At 44.1% G+C, this 15,301-nt stretch overlaps 1 protein-coding gene across 2 annotated transcripts in view; it reads left to right on the top strand.

Moving 5' to 3' along the window:
- The first annotated feature begins 1,085 nt into the window (after positions 1-1,085).
- ZBTB44 (zinc finger and BTB domain containing 44) overlaps positions 1,086-15,301 on the top strand; it is a 72,427-nt gene continuing 58,211 nt past the window's right edge. For both annotated transcript variants that reach the window (XM_030221285.1, XM_030221287.1), the window contains exon 1: positions 1,086-1,362. The gene's annotated coding sequence lies outside the window, so the exon portion shown is untranslated. The remainder of the gene's footprint in view (positions 1,363-15,301) is intronic.

Genomic DNA, 15,301 nt, shown 5'->3' with positions numbered 1-15,301 from the left:
CAGTCTAACAGGATGAGGGTGGGTTAAGTGAGAGACTGGGAGAGCCAGGTGGATGAGGGTCAGGGAGATATGCATGGAGATAAGAGGGTGACAAAGCAGTGCAAGTACAATTTTATGGTTTATAATGGGCTAGAAAACCCAGGTCTTTGTTAAGTTCTGTCTGGTGGGTGTCAAAATATTTAATCATTCTGACTTCAAAGGTTTTACGTTCCTGTATTGTTTTAACGTTCCCTTTCAGTATTCTTACCATAAAATCACTGGTACAGTGTTCTGGTTTTGTAAAGTGGTGCCCCACAGAGGTGACATGGTTGGTATTGGCATTTTTCATATGATGTCTAAGTAAATTAAATCTCTAGCATCTGACTTGTTTCTCCAATGTAGCTCCCTTCATTGCATTTTTTTACACTGAATGATATACACCACATTGAAAGATGAGCATGTAAAGGCTTCCTTAATGTTTAATATTTTTCCTTTGTGAATGACCATGGAGGTCCTGTGAAATGTTTTGGCATAGTTTGCAGCTGGATATATTGCAAGGATGCGTGTCACTCTCTTCTTTTTGAGTCTGTGTTGGGAGCTTACTTCTAAGCCACATTGAGCCTGCAAATAGGTGGGAAAATGTGGGATACAAGTGCAATCAATAATAATATATTATTATTATTATAATTAACATGTGTGTTAAGAAGGGTGGACAAACAGCATCTCTGGATCTCCTGCTGCAGGGTATATGCAGTAAGCTGAAAACCAAAACTAATAACGGGCATAACCTAACACATAAAAGCGACACCCAAGAAAAAACAAAACAAAAAACTATCCTTTCTGCTGTATCCGGAGACGCAAAAGCATTAACTCTTAAGCAGAAATAAACATCACAACACCAGCCATCATCCATCCTCCGTCCGAGCGCGGTATCCAAGGCAACCGCCGTAACCTCACCCTCCCGGCGTAGCCCCGCCTCTCCCGCCTAGTCGCGTACGGCTGCCCCCAGTCGCCGCCGCTGAGCATTGTGGGACACAAACAAAAAAAAAATTGGGGGAAAAAAATACACACAGCTTTATTAGTGGATTGGTGCGATCCGTATGTCCCGTATAAGGAGCGGGGAAGAAGGGAAGAGATACGATTAGTGACCTTTCGACCGGCTACCTTTCTTGGGGAAGAAACTCCGTCGCCATGTCCGAGCAGCTGCGGGGACGCGGTCCCCCGCTTTGAGGGCCTGTAGTCTTTCACCTCACAGAGTAGCCCGAGGTGTGGGGGAAGCGTGTGACAAGCGACTGGGGATAGCGCGAAACGAGCGGTTGCAGGCCTTCACTGCCATAGGAAGGCTGCGTGCTGGACTGCAGGCCCCAAGATACTGACGAGCAGGTAAAATTAAAAATATATACACAAGTACAAAAGAGTCTACGGTCTGTACTGTTCACGGCCTCGGCCTGCCGCTTGTTTGTTCATCTGCAACAGCAAAGAAGTTAGCTTTCCTGAGATTCATATTATTGTCCTTTAGCGTTCACTTGTGATTTTTGGCAATCGAGGATGCTGCATTTCTAAATTTGAAGGCAATTTTAGACCCTAGAATGTGCATAATTTTGTGTTGAAAGGTGATAGCTTTGGGAGGAAGATGGATGGTTCTCAGCTCATGCCTTCATTATTTTGAAAACTTTTTTCTTTCTTTTTTTAGTAAGCTACGTTGTACTTATGCTTTTAGTGTTTTGTTTCCCAATTAGTATCAGAATGGCATGTAGTTGACTACAGAAAGTATTTATTTATGGCATTGGTTTTGAGTTGTTCTAGTTGTGTGTGTTGGTAAATTTCCATTTTAATTTATAGAAAAGTTAACAAAAGTGGTATTTGATTTGTGGATGGGAGACATGTTCTCTTTATAATCTACAATGAACATTTCTATTAAAGCTGTATCCCAAAGAGTTTTATAGAGACACACACATGCACACGCCAGCGCAAAAAAGCTTTTATGTGATGATAGGTAAGTGCACTGCTTTTAGCATAAAGATAATGTTTTGTTCTGCAATGTGGTAAACTAGGCACATAGAACTTGTGCACTAATCAGGGCATGCATACAGGATGCATGCACAAGTTTCTGTGCCAAGACAGTATTCTGCCTATGTTTGAGCAAAAGGAAAGTGTATATGCTGGGATAGAAACATGGTGGCCGATTAAGGCCAAATGGCCCATTTCAGTCTGTCCATCCACAGCATCCTCTGTCTCGCCTCACAAAGAAATCCCATGTGCCTGTCCCACACTTTCTTGTATTCAGTCTTTGTCACCACCATCTCCACCAGGAGGCTGTTCTCCGCATTTACCACGCTTTCTGTAAAAAAGTATTTCCTTCAGGTTGCTACAGAGTCTATAACCTCTTAACTTCATCCTATGTCCTCTTATTCTGGAGTCTTCCTTCATTTGAAAAAGGCTCCCTTCATGTACCTTTTTCCATGGAGAAATGTAAATGTGTCTGCCATATCCCCTCTCTCCTACCTTTCTTCCAAATTATACATATTGATGACTATGAATGTGTCCCTATACACTTTATCCACCGTAAATCCCCACACCCAGCAACACAGCATAACCAATGATCATACTGGACAATATACAGTCATTCCCTCGACCCTCATGATGCCTGATACACACACACCTACCTCATTTGACCACAATATAACCTTGTATTTCTTATCAACCGATTTGGCGAACGCCATTACGGAACTATGTAAGCCACATTGAGCCTGCAAAAGGTGGGAAAATGTGGGGTACAAATGTAACAAATAAATAACAGAACCCACTGACAAGTTTTGTAGCTGCCCTTTGGACCATCTCCATCCTATTTATATCTTTTTGATATAAATAACAGTTTAGAATACTGTGTACAATTCTCCAGAATTGCACACAGTATTCTAAATGGGGCCTCACCACAGACTTATCCAAGGGCACTATCACCTCTTTTTTTCCTGTTCGCCATTCCTCTACCTATGCACCTGAGCATCCTGGCTTTGACCTTCGCCTTTTCTACCTGTTTGGCCACATTAAGATAATTGGATACAATTACCCCCCAAGTTCCCTCTTCGTATAGAATGTTATTCTGTGGATAAACACTGGGATCACAAAAATTTCTTGCACATAAAATTGGTGCAATGCTGATATTTACATGCAGAACAACATTCCAGTATCCATGCAAATACAGATTTTTCTGGGCAGACTTGTCACCTTCCGTTCTGCTTACAAAAAAAATGGCAAGTACTGTTATTCTTGCAGCAAAAAGAAGAAACGGGCATTAAATCCTTAGTTACTACTGCAGAAGAATGAACTAACCCTTCTGTGCTCTTCAGGCCTAGCATTCAAGTTCTTGCATTGTGCTCACCTTAGTTCTCCGTGTGTTTCTCTGCATTGAGGTGGAATAATTAATAGCCTTATTACTCTTCATTTTAATATATAGTATGCTGTTATCTGATACAAGGTTTTGTGCACCCAGAAATTTGCTTAAGTTTGTGCTAGCTTTCTGCATCAGCCACACAGTACACATATCTTTGCAGTAAAGTCAATGACATTTATTTTACATCTTTGATTTTGATTGTGGAATGGTGACAGTGATGGGATTTAAACTAGTGGTGTTGCTAGGTACTTGAACTGAATTGGCTACTGTTGAAAACATGAGCTGCTTGTGTTTGGGAAAATGTGGAAGAGGGGTTGGTGGTTGAGAGGCTAGGATAGGGGAGGGCAGACTTATACGGGGTCTGTGCCAGAGCCGGTGATGGGAGGCGGGACTGGTGGTTGGGAGGCGGGAAATACTGCTGGACAGACTTATACGGTCTGTGCCCTGAAAAAGACAGGTACAAATCAAGGTAAGGTATACACATATGAGTTGATCGTGGGCAGACTAGATGAACCGTGCAGGTCTTTTTCTGCCGTCATCTACTATGTTACTATGAGCCTGCTTGTGTTTGGGAAAATGTGGGATACAAATACTGCAAATAAATAAATACAGGGCTTTATAGACCTTCAGTCTGTCCCAGTATGGCAACTCTTATGTACGTCTATGTATGTTGACAGTACTTTATACATTGGATTCTGTTATTCTAACAGTTGTTATCAGGTTTAGATGGCTCTGATTTGAATCTGTTAAAAATCCTTAGCAAAAATAAATTTTAAAAAACCTTAAACCTTAAGATGTTTGCTAGGGACATATAGCAGGTAATTTTATAAAAGGGCATCTAGATTATTGGACAGGAAAGCACCTTTTTTTTTAGCAGACACATAGGTGCTCAAAGGCAGATGTAAATGTCCATGTGTATTTTATAAAATATGCACCTAAATCACAATTTCTCTCACTCTTTGACTCTTCACCTGTGCATGCTTACTGTACAAGTAAGTACATGCTATCTTGCACCATGCATATGTTTAGGCTTGCCCTAATTTAATAAGAACCCGTTTATATGTGGAAATGATTTAGAACATTAGTCTTTGAAGGGTCCATTTACTAAGTTGTGGTAAAAGTGGCCTTAGTGCACCCTTCTTCGGATGTTTCCCATGCGCTAAAGACATTTTTTACCTCGGCCAGAAAATGACCGATTTTTTTCCTATTTTTTAAAAAATGAATGGTCGTGCACTAATTTTGCCATTGGTGCACAGCTATTATCTTGCTTACAACTAGGCTGGTAACAAGGAACATACATAAAATAATCAACATAAAACAGTACAATAAATATCAAGCCAATTATCAAACCGCAAACCTCTCTAGCCATCTATCTTTAGATAACCTGTCCAGACACTCCCAGAAACATAAAATATTTTTTAGTGTGTGGTTTGCATTCGCAGATTCAAAACTTACAACAGGATGCCTGAGTGCGTCAAGTGGTAAGCACATGATACCGCAGCTTACTAAAAGGACCCCGAGTGGATTTTTTAAAAATTTGTCTTTGGTACTATAAATATCTAATAGAAAATAAACTGAGGAATCAAACAAGGAGTAAATATCATTTGCCAAAAAAACTACTTTGTATAAAATTACATTACTAAAAGCAACTCCTCTGTTGCTGATATATAAATGAATAAGGCAGAGAAAAAGGTCTCAATTCATATCACCTTTTTTGTGCAGCTACACTTTCTCTAGATCTAGACTTATTCCTTGGTCTTAATAATACTGCACCCAGTGAAAGTATATGAAGTCAATATATGAACTACAATCCTAATTGTAAAAAAAAGGTCAAGTCAATGATAAGCAATTATTTTGTATATCTTCAAAGTCCAATGTAATATACGTCCAAAAAATCCAGGCGGTACTTAATTTCCATTGACTTAATCAACAGTGGACAGGCTGCTTTAGGTAATGTAGGGTTTTTTTTTTCTTTTCCCCTGAATGTAGACATTTAGCTGTATTGGTCCTGGGGCCAACAAGGATTTGAAGATTTTACAGGCTTCTACAAATGAGAAGGTTCTTAGAAATCAGACTACTTCTTAAGATAATTTAAGGTTGCTAGAGGGAGGGGCGAATCAACTTGGGGGTAATGTCAGGAAGTACTTTTTCACTGAGAGGTTGATGCCTGTAGTGCCCTCCCATGGGAGGTGGTGGAAGCAAAAAATGGTAATGGAATTCAAGAATGTGTAGGATAAATTCAAAGGACTCCTATATGAACAGAAAATGGAATCAATAAAACTTAGTGGTGTTTAGATAGCAAATTCAGTAGTTGAAATTTAAGGCAGTGACATGTAGATTGCTATGGTCTGTGGCCTGAAAATGGCAAGGACAGTTCAAGAACAAGCATGCATATCTTAGACCACATCATATCATATGCTATAAATTATCTTATAGTTCTGGAACTCTTTGCCGGAGGATGTGGTAACAGTGGTTAGCGTATCTGGGTTTAAAAAAGGTTTTGACAAGTTCCTGGAGGAAAGGTCCGTAGTTTGCTATTGAGACAGACATGGGGAAGCATCTGCTTGCCAGGATTGGTAGCATGGGATGTTGTTACTAACTGGGTTTCTGCCAGGTACTTGTGACCTAGTTTGGCCACTGTTCGGAAATACAGGGTACTCTGCTAGATGGACCGTTGGTCTGACCCAGTATGTCTACTCTTGTGTTCTATTTTGTTGGCAGACTCAAAAGGACCATGTGGGACTTCTGTGCCATCATCTACTGTATTACTATGGTGATTATTTTAGAAGCTCTATTCATGTTTTAGACATCTGTATTGCATGGAGGTCCAAATCCCTATTTTATAAAGCCAGGCTATGGGCATCCAAAACTGTAGTACATCCATATGGCAAGGTGGTATGTTTTGGGCCAGACTAGATAGAGAAGGGCCAGATATGGACCATCCAACTTTGACTGTAAAAGGGAAAGGGACATCCCTGTCCAAAAAGATGGGTGCTTGTATTTTAGACCTGGAATTTTGCACATCCAGTTACAGGAAGGTTCTCTGATAGGTTGAGCAATTCTCCAGTAAATGGAGTAAGGAAAGTAACAGTAGGTAACTCTTGACCCTGGAGTTACTATATGGAGTGGCTACCCCCCCCCCCCCCCCCCAAAAAAAAAAAAACATTAAAAACTCTACAGTAGATTTTGAAGAGGCAACCTCTGGTTCTCTGCCCTGGAATTAATAGCATGGATGTTCCTTTGTTGCCACAAAGACGTTCACATCACTTGTTTTACCTTGTTCATAGTTTGGACATTTCAACTTATAAAATAGATGTTCATGCTGCACATAGTCAGTGCTTGGACGTCCATTTTTCATATATTTTAGTAGGCAATAGGTGGGCAGATCCATATGTGACGTATAGATTTTGGATGTCCATATTTTGAGTTGGATGTCCTTTCTAAAGTGCCCTTGCGTGTTACTACATTAAGATATAAACTCTGAAAAGCGTGAGAACTTCCTTTTTGGGGGGGGGGGGGGGGGGAGGTTGATCCGTTTATTTCAATTAGTATAGTACCTAAATTAAAACTTTGTTGTAGCCTGCGTAAAACAAATAGCATCCAAAGACTCAATTTTTTCATTTGAGATTCCTAAAATTAGCATTTCAGCAATGTTGTGTATAAATGGAGTGACTTACTGAAAAATTAGCTTTAAAAAACATTTGATCCCTCTGATTTCCCCTGTTAGCCTAAACTGGCCATTGTGTCCTTGGCTGAGCAGAATACTATACAGAGTGTACAATGTTTGAATTCCACGGTAGAAGATTGGGCAAAATCTATGGACCCTGTTTACTAAGCCACTTCATAGGCGTGTTAGCGTCTTTAATGCGCGTTATCCATGTTCATGCGTTCACCGTGTATTCGCCTGCAATATCCCTATATGCGCCTACATGGTTAGCGCACATGCTAATTGTAGGTGCGTTAAAAACGCTAACACGCATTAGTAAACAGGGCCCAGGGTTATGTTTTGGTGATCAAAAACAAGCCTTGATGGCTAATATAGTTTTAAACTCTGCAGTTACCTTTGAAAATAAATCAAGGGTTCTTGGAATTATTTTTGACTCCAATTTAACATTTGAGCATCAGATAAACTCTTTCTTTAGTCAAAAGATTCTTCTGTGTACCCCTGCAAGTGCATAATACGGCTTAGGGAGAAGAAATACGTATTTACAGAACCTGTACATGTATCAACACTTATAACCTCAGTAAAAAGCGAGAAGCACTAAATATAGGAACTTCTCCACTTAACAGAGTATAGAATCCTGTATGTTTTCCTTATTTCTCTCCCTTAGATTTACTGAAGTCTTGGATCTCAATTTATGGACTTGAGTGTCATTTATCCTTTTGAGAATGTAATTTTATTTTCTCCTTTTTCCTTTGATCATTGTATCAAATTTAGTTTGATGTTAACACTTTTCCAACACAAGAAGTTTCTTGTATATATTGTTTAATTAATAAATATAAAAAAAAAAATAAAAAAAAAAAAAAAAAAAAAAAAGATTCTTCTGTGTATTATGTTAACTTAGATTTTCTTTACATTCTATTAATTTTAGAATAATTGTATAGGTGGCTTTACTTCCTTATCTAGATTATTGTAATTCTTTGCATTCTCTTACTTTGAAGCATTCTCTTACATTAAAGCATAGAAAGGGCTTTAACTTCTTCAACACACGTTCAGTTGATCTTTGGTGTGGGAAAATATTTGGAAGTTGCCCCATTATTAAATGAGTTACATTGGTTAAAGATTGAATGTCAAATTTATTTTAAACTTGCCAGTTTGTTTTTTAAGAGTTTATGTGAGCTAATTCAGATAGCGTTAGTCAGCTCTTGATTATTTTAAGCAGTAGATCTTATTCAAGAAGCAGGAAATGATTAATGTTAGAGTTTCCATCTTTGAAGAAAGTTGATCGTAAACTTATTAGAGAACGCTCCATTGATTTCCAAAGCATTATGTTTTGGAACGGTATTCCAGCTAATCTGTGTCAGATTAATTTGCATATTTTATGTAGAAAGTTTTTGAAAACGTATTTCCTTTTCGCCAGCAGCAGATGAATCCAGGAACCGGTTGGTTATATCCGCCTGCCAGCAGGTGGAGATAGAGAACACTGAAGGACGTAGTGACTCTGGACATCCAGCTCCTTCTCTCTTCAGTATATCTCTATCTCCAGCAGGTGGTGGACGGATTTCTTCCAGCTCCTGGATTCTGTGCTTTGGGAGGCTTCTGGGCTTTGGCCAGTTGAGCAGGGGGTGTGAGACTGAAGGTGCCCGCTTTAAAGGCATACTTGTTTTCAGGTCCCTGCCTTACCCCATCTCTCCCCGTCTCCTAGTTGTCCTGAGGTGTGCTGTGCCTTGCCTCCTTTCCTCACAGAAAAAAAAATAGCTCTGCGGTTCTTTTTTTTGGAGGGGACACGGGAGATTAGACCCGAGCTTTGCCCGCCTGGGTGTGTGAATGTTTGACCTGCATCTGGAGTGACTCCTGGGAGTTCCCGCGGCTGACTCTGTTTTTAGGCAGGGATGAGTTGTCCGAGCGAACAGCAGCATTTCCTTTGCCCCTGCCCTTCCGGTATGTCGATGGAAGTGGTTAAGTGCTGCTCCCGCTGCGGCAAGAGGCGTTCAGCCTCAGGGCTGTGCAGTGCGAATTGTACAGAGAGAGTTCAGTTTTGGGGAGTTTGGCAGTGTTGGCCGATGCTGATTTTTTCCACTCGCTGAGTCTTAGTGCCGGCACCATTTAGGATTTTGCGGAGACCGCGGAGCTCTCGGCGCCACAGACCGGAAAACTCTGCAGGTCAGCAGGGACAGTTCCTGAAGGGGTGTGCTCGCTGAGGGACACTCGGGGGCCGGTTTCTGATAGTGTTTTGGGCTCTGACTGCCAGAGTAATCTTTTCTCCCCCGACTTCGTTCTCCTCTTGCACCGTGCCTTTTTGTTGAAAAGGTCTCTCCCGGCAGTGTGTGACCTGTCCTTGCCGGCTTCCATTCCCATGGCCAATGAGGTTTCAGTCCCTGCAAGAGAGCCCAGGCCATCTTTATGTAAGCTCCTGACCTTAAACGCAGGAGGCTGGCTTCTGTGTCCGATGTTGACTCTGTTGATCCTCATTCCCCTACCCAGTCAATTTGCGCGGGTTTGGCTGAGTCCTTTAAACCTTCGAGAATAGAAGACCTGGAAGAAGGGGATGTTCCCCAGGGAGAACAGGATGATCCGAAAACAGTTCGTATATTTCATCATGACGAGCTCCCTACGTTGATTTCTGATGCGCTTCAGTCTCTTAACATTCAAGACCTGGAGGAGACAGCTGCCTCTTCGGTTAAACTCAAAATGGCCAGTACTAGAAAGCCTACTCGAGCCTTTCCGGTGCATGAGGCCATACAGGAACTTATTACAGCTCAGTGGACTGATCCAGATGGGAGTCTAAAAGTGGCCCGAGCTATGGCTCACCTTTACCTGGTAGTGGAGTCTCATCTGGAGCTTTTTGCTCTTCTGAAGGTGGACGCTTTGGTCACAGCGGTGACCAAAAAGACCACTCTCCTGGTTGAAGGGGGAGTGACGTTGAAAGATATGCAAGACTGTCGGCTGGAAGCTGTTCTTAAGTTTTCCTTCAAAGTCTCGACCCTTACGCTGCAAGCCTCCATTTGTAGTTCATATGCTGCCAGAGCTTGTCTCTCTTGGCTTCAACAGGCTGTGGAGCATTCCGTCGAGGGTCCCTCTGCCCTGTCGGATCTGGCTCCTTGCATGGAGTTGGGTCTAGCCTATTTAGCTGATGCCCTTTATGATGGTCTTAGGGCATTGGCCAAGCAGATAGCTTTGTCGGTAACGGCTAAGCGGTTTCTGTGGCTTCACCATTGGTCAGCAGATATGGCCTCCAAACAGCACCCGACAAAGTTACCCTTCCAGGGAAGCTGCTGTTTGGGAAAGAACAGGAAAAGATTAACGATCTGGGAGATTCCAAATCGCAGCGTCTCCCGGAGGACAAGCAAAGGTCTTCGGCTAAGACCTCCTCCTCTAATCCTCAGTTTAGGGAGGCTCACTGGTATCGGCTGGGTCGAGTTTTGGGTTCCTTTCAGCGTTCCAAGTTTCAGCAGCAGTCTTCCTTTTGCTCGGACAAGCGTTCCGGGAGAACCATCCCAAAGACAAGGAACCCAGGGCTGTTCTGAGCAGTGATGGGCACCGGTCCACTCTTCCGTGCCCAGCATAGGGGGTCGTTTGTCCCTGTTTTACGAGGAGTGGACTAAAGTAATGTCAAACCAGTGAATTCTGGATTTAGTCAGAGACGGTTATCACTTAGAATTTGCTGCGCCCGTAGGAGACGCCTTTTTAGAGTCACGTTGTGCCACTGTTGTCAAGCAGGCGGCGATGAGCAACACATTGCAGGGGTTGCTGGATTTAGGGGCCGTGGTGCCCTTTCCGCAGGCCGAGCTGCATTTAGATTGGTATTTGATCTATTTCATCGTACCTTGGAAGAGAGGAACTTCAGACCAGTTCTCGATTTGCACAGAATGAACCAGTCGCTGAGAGTGCGGCAGTTCAGCCGGGGGAGTTCCTCATGTCACTAGATCTCAAGGAAGCGTATTTGCATATCTCAATTTGGCCTTCTCATCAGCATTTCTTACGCTTCGCAGTTCTGGGTCGGCATTTTCATTTCCGGGCCTTACCATTTGGCCTTGCCACAGCGCCTCGCACTTTCTCCAAGGTAATGGTGGTAGTGGCTGCTTTTTTGCAGAGAGAAAGAGTCAGTTCATCTGTATCTGGACGACTGGCTGATTCATGCGGATTCAGAGCAGGAGAGTCAGCGAGCCACGGCCCGGGTGATCGAAATTGTGCAGTCTCTGGGATGAGTCGTGAATTTTCCAAAAAGTCACCAGATCCCCTCGCAGTCTCTCAAATATTTTGGAGTTTGCTTCAACACGGCCTTGGGCTGCCTCTTCCCTCCCTACAGCAGACACCTCAAGCTTCAGAATCAGGTGCGTCTGTTGTTGCGCGTTCCTCGACCCCGAGCTTGGGATTATGTTCAAGTGCTGGGGTTGATGGCGGCCACCCTGTAGGTGGTGCCGTGGGTGAGGGCACTCATGCGACTGCTCCAACTGGCCTTACTGACTCGCTGGTCCCCGATGTCACTGGAATATCAACGCCAACTACCCTGGGTGTTGGTGGCGAGAAACAGTATGAGTTGGTGGTTGTCCGTCGACAACCTATGGTGTGGAATGTCCCTAGTGGCCCCTCGGCTCCTGGTCATCACGGATGTCAGTCTTTTGGGGTGGGGGGGCTCTGCCTCAGCCACTATGCTCAAGGCCAGTGGACAGTTGTGGAGGCAGGATGGCCCATCAATTGGCTGGAACTCAGGGCCATTCTCCAAGCATTCTTGGCCTTCCAGAAGATCCTGGGAGGGCGAGCGGTCCGAGTTCTATCCAACAATACAACAGTGGTGGCCTACATCAACTGCCAGGGCGGCACCCAGAGCAGAGCCCTGTTGGCAGAGGCGGCTACAATCCTCAGTTGGGCAGAGCAGCACCTCCTTTTATTGTCAGCAGCTCACATTTCAGGTCAAAACAACGTTCAGGACGATTTCCTAAGCAGACATTGCCTCAATTCGGAGGAGTGGGAGCTGGCGGCGGAGGTGTTTCGACAGTACAAACTCCAAGGTCCCACGCTTCTTCAGCAGAGGAAAGAACCCGGGTCCGAGGGCTTGGATGCACTGTCTCAACCTTGGCCCTCGTCGGCTCTCCTGTACGTATTCCCTCCATGGCCCTTGATAGGGTGGGTGCTTCAGCGAATTCACCTACATCAGAGTGTCATTGTTCTGATAACTCCAGATTGGCCGCGTCATCCGTGGTATGCGGATCTCATGAGGTTGCTGGTGGAAGCTTCGTTTCGGCTACCTCTGTTACCGTACCTTCTACATCAGGGTCCTGTGACTATGGTAGATCCATGCCACTTTGGTCTTACAGCTTGGCTCTTGAAAGGTCGAAGTTGAGGAAGAAGGGTTACTTGGACGAGGTCATTGCTACTTTGTTGAGGACTTGGAAATATTCCACCTCTTCAGTTTACGCTCGAGTTTAGCGTACCTTTGAGTCGTGGTGCTCTGTACAGGGTGCCTCGGTTTCGCAGATGTTGTCCTTCTTGCAGGAAGGATTGCAGAAAGGCTTGGCCTACAATTCACTTCAGGTCCAGATTGCGGCACCGGCTTGTTTTTGCGGGCGTGTGACCGGCTTTTCTCTGGCAGCTCGTCCGTCGTTATTTTTTTTGGGAGGGGCATTGCATCTGTGTCCTCCGTTGCATACGCTGCGCCCATCTTGGAGTTTGGGGATGGTGCTGAAGGCGTTACAGTCTGTGCGTTTTGAGCCACACCAGCAGGCTTCGGAGAAAATCTTACTCTCAAGGCTCTTTTTTTTGGTGGCAGTTGATTCGGCACGTGCTCTGTCTTGTCGAGATCCTTTCCTGCAGTTCCTGGAGTCAGCAGTGACAATCAGACCAGTTCCCTCTTTTCTCCCTAAGGTGGTTTCGGCTTTTCACATCAATCAGCTGCTTTTCTTGCCTTCCTTTCGAAAGGAGGACTTCCTGGATTCTTTCAGGATGCTCCGCTTGTTGGATGTCTGTGGAGTGCTACTGCAGTATTTGCAGGTGTCTAATAAGTTCCGGTACACTGATCATCTCTTCATTTTGTAGTCAGGACCGCGTCTGGGTTTTCCGGCGTCTAAGCCATGATCGCTCATTGGCTCAAGGAGTCGATTGCGTCGGCTTACATATTGGCTGGTAGGTTGCCGCTTGACCTGCTCAAAGCACATTCCACATAGGCGCTAGCAGCTTCGTGGGCGGAGTCCAGCATTTTTTCTATTCAAGAGATCTGTCGGACAGTTACTTGGGCGTCCCATCGCTTGTTTCTTCGGCACTATAGGTTGAACATGGCAGCGAGAGATGATGCACATTTTGGAGCAGCTGTTCTCTCTCGAGGGATGGCGGCTTCCCACCCGGTTTAGGGACTGCTTGGGTACTCTGCAAGGACAGCCAAAAGGAAAAACAGGGAGGGATCCTGGATTCATCTGCTGCTGGCGAAAAGGAAGGGAAAATTAGGACTTACTTGATAATTTTCTTTCCTTTAGTCGCAGCAGATGAATCCAGAATCCCTCCCTGTTTTTCCTTTTGGCTGTCCTTGCAGAGTTCTCATCGCTGTGTTGTGGAAGATATAAAGAAGCAATGATATTGCATAGCGGGTGTTTGAGGTTTCCCTCATTTGGTAATGTTGTTCACTCCGTTTGGGGGAGTACTTTTTTCCTGTGAGGAAAGTTGGGGTTAGGTTGCATATTGTTTCTGCTTTGGAATAAGACATAAACTGAAGAAGGAAGGAGCTGGATGTCCAGAGTCACTACCTTCTTCAGTGTTCTCTATCTCCACCTGCTGGTAGGCAGATATAACCCACCAGTTCCTGGATTCATCTGCTGCAGCTAAAGGAAAGAAAATTATCAGATGTCCTAATTTTCCCTTGTTTTGTAAACAGAATTTATAATTTTCTAGTTGAATAGAAGTTTTGTTTTTAATAGATTTTAACATTAATTATGTAAATTGTATTTAAATTCCTTCCAAATGTTAAAGTTTTCTTATTGTAATCTGCTTTGTAACGTGTCGGATGGTAGTACAGCCCTTCCAGTATACGCTTTCCCTTCACACATGGAATTTCTATTCTCGTCCTGGGTGTGAGCAGGAAAGGTTGGCACCAACCAGGACAACAGGTCCTGCTGTAGAGGGCGCATGTGTTCCCTCGCCCACGGCACCACCTCCAGAGTTGCTGCAAATAATCCCGGATCACACAACTGGCACCTCTGCTACCTAAGCTTCTGTCCCCGTTCCTTCAGAAGGAAAACTATCTCCAGGCTCATGTCAAAGCAGACTCCCAGGTACTTCAGAACCTGAGACAAAGTGAGGTGGCTCTTGGATCACGTCACAACCCAGCCCAGAAACTCATAGAGAGATGACCTGAGTGACTTGACTGGTCTCCACCACCGAATCCGCTTGAATCAGCCAGTCGTTCAGGTATGGGAGAACTCAAACTCCCTGGTGCCGAAGATGCGCAGCCACCACCACCATCATTTTGGAGAACGCGTACAGTGCAGTGGCCAGACCAGAAGGCAAGGCCCGAAATTGAAAATGCTGCCCCAGCATACAGAAACGCATATATCTCCTGTGATGAACCACAGTAGACATGGGGAGGTAAGCCTCTGTGAGATCCAGGGAAGTCAAAAACTCCCCTGGCTGCACCGACCCAATGATTGAGCACAGAACCTCCGTCCTAAGCAAGCGTTGACTCTTTTGAGGTCCAAGATGAGCCGGAAGGAGCCACCCTACTTCGGGACCATGAAATAGATGGAGTACTAGTCCAGGCCGTGCTTTACTGGCAGAACAGATTTCTCCACTTCCATATCACAAAGATACTGAAGGGTAATAACAAAATTCTAGCGCTTTAGAGCTGAGCTCAGGGAGAGGTCCAGGGTGGGGTTTGGGCTGAGCCATTACTTAGTTGGTTAGAGGCAATATTCAGTCCGCTAACCAGCTCAGTGTGCAGATAAAGGTAGGACAGCCAAAAGGTTATCTTAACTTTATGTACCAAATTTACCGAACACCAGTGGGAATATCAGCCAGTTCTAGGTTAATTTCTGGCTTGCCACACTAACCTAGATATTCAGTGTCAGAGGCTAGACCTGTCCTGACTTTGAATATCCAGGGTTAATTCGACCCATGACTGTGGGCTGCTTATTGCCAAGGGCTGAGTATGAGCACTTAACCTTTTAGGTTATAATTTCTGCAAGATGTTTAATATTAACCCAATATGATGCTTTAGACTGCATGTGTAACTTATGTCAACTTATATGAAGGGACCAACAAAAATCTGTAAGTAAACACAG

The sequence above is a fragment of the Microcaecilia unicolor genome, chromosome 12, assembly GCF_901765095.1.
Source record: "Microcaecilia unicolor chromosome 12, aMicUni1.1, whole genome shotgun sequence".
In the NCBI taxonomy this organism is placed as follows: domain Eukaryota; kingdom Metazoa; phylum Chordata; class Amphibia; order Gymnophiona; family Siphonopidae; genus Microcaecilia; species Microcaecilia unicolor.
Note: the sequence above shows the minus strand (reverse complement) of the source record. Positions and strands in the feature narration are given on the sequence as shown.